This window comes from Tupaia chinensis, unplaced genomic scaffold, assembly GCF_000334495.1.
Source record: "Tupaia chinensis unplaced genomic scaffold, TupChi_1.0 Scaffold000243_1, whole genome shotgun sequence".
NCBI classification, from domain to species: domain Eukaryota; kingdom Metazoa; phylum Chordata; class Mammalia; order Scandentia; family Tupaiidae; genus Tupaia; species Tupaia belangeri.
Window position 1 is genome coordinate 995,410 of NW_006159721.1, and position 1,967 is coordinate 997,376.

At 38.9% G+C, this 1,967-nt stretch overlaps 1 pseudogene; it reads right to left on the reverse strand.

The window, feature by feature from the left end:
* Window positions 1-284: 284 nt before the first annotated feature.
* Window positions 285-1,871, reverse strand: LOC102503364 (dnaJ homolog subfamily C member 10 pseudogene; annotated as a pseudogene).
* Window positions 1,872-1,967: the final 96 nt, after the last annotated feature.

Below are 1,967 nucleotides of genomic sequence, written 5' to 3' on the forward strand. Positions count from 1 at the left end.
GTTATTATACATCATTTAGTTTATAAAGAGATTTTACCCAACATAATATATGCCACACAGCAGATGAGTTGAGACTGCTATACATGGCATCTCCAAACAGGCAACAAACCATATCTGTGTAACACAAATGTCTTAATTCTCCAAGTCTCTTACTTCCCAAATTTCCCTTCTAGCACTCCTCCCTTCTCCCACTCTCCTTGCACTTTGTCACCAGTATCCATAACAATTTTTAATGCTTTTATGTCCTCCAGTCTTTCAGTCTTTCATCTATGTTGCAGCATAGATCATTACTTCGTTTCTGCTTATGGCTAAAAAATAATCCATTCATAAGATATATCACATTTTGTTTATTCATTCATCAATTGGTAGACACTGTAGTTTTCATTTTTGCTATTGCAAATAATGCAGCTATGAATATTTGTAGTCAAGTTTTGCTCATAATCATAGTCATTATTTTTATTAAAGAGTTTTGTCCAAAAATTTAAGCATTTAAGTATTTATCAATAAAAGCTACATTCCAATTGTCATATTTCTCATAGGAGAAATTTTCAACTATCTTAGCACTTTTTAAGCTTTATCTATCTATTCATATAGGTAATGTGTACAAAGAATACATTTTGATAACTTTTGCCAAAGTCACTTCTAGGCTTAGTCCTTACCTTATTTCTCTTTCCTTGATTTTGGAGTGCTTCTAATTTGTCATGTATTAAGGTAGCAATGGTTTTTGCATCTCTGGCATGTATTTGCTCTTCCCAAATATTTCTCTTTGTTTTTTCATACCGATAAAATTTAACAGTTGGATAGGCTGTGATACCAGCTTTCTGGCACGATTGAACATAGGCCTGAAAGTCTATTTTTCCAGCTTTCACTTTTCCTTTAATCATCCTAGCCAAGAGCTCAAACTCTGAAGCAAAATTTTGGCAAGGTCCACACCAAGGAACATAGAAATCAACCACCCAATGATTTTTCCCTTGTAAACCTTTTTCATTAAAAGTCTGAGGTGTTAGATCTATGGACACTTGAGGTAAAAATCCCAGACCCCAGATTCATAGGGAGTAAGCATCCCTATTCCAACCATTGTAACTATGATACTGATAAGTTTTATTTGATTTCAGAGGAAAAAATCTTATCTCAGGGTATCTCTGAACATTTTCTTGAGCACAAAAAGAATGATACTGTTGGCAGTCAATACTGCCCACATTGATCAGCCCAGCTAATGTCCAGGCCATTCTTTTCCATTCTGGCATTAAGAGTTGACATGGATGACACCATGGGGAGTAGAAATCAACCACCTAGACTTCGTCATGTTTTCTTTGTTTAACTAGTTCATTGAAAGTGGTGGGTGTAAGGGAGACCACAGAAGGATTCATAAGATCCTCTATGAACTCCAAGATCTGTTCAGCAGAGTGATGTCCTTCATACTCATGAACGTTGGACTGGTTGAATACACTGTTGTTGGATAAGCCTGAATGTTATACATGTTACAGAGTCCTTCGTGAATTGTACAATCTAGTGTACCAAACTTAAGCTGACCATAAAAAAGACTTGATGTTCTTCTCTCTCTTTTTTTTTTTTTTGGAGAGATTTTCGCTATAGGGTGCATGCGCTCGCCAGACAGACAGAGAGAGACATAGAGACAGAAAGCGAGAAATCACCCCCCAGGGGGGATGGTCATGCCGCAATCCCTTCTCCTCCATTCTCCTCTCGGGATCTTGGGCACGCACGCACACGCGCCCGGCGTGAGTTTAAGCCACCGGGTCTGGGACTCGAACCGCGGTCGACTACGTGGGAGTCCAGCGACATAGCCATTACGCTAACTGCTGGTTCCCAGACTTGATGTTCTTCTTAACTCTGGCAGTAAAGCTCGACATGGTGGACACCAAGGGGCAAAAAAATCAACAAGCCATGGTTCTTTGTCATTGGCAGGGAAAATTTGAGGTGCAAGTGTGGTGGCATGAGAAATAAAA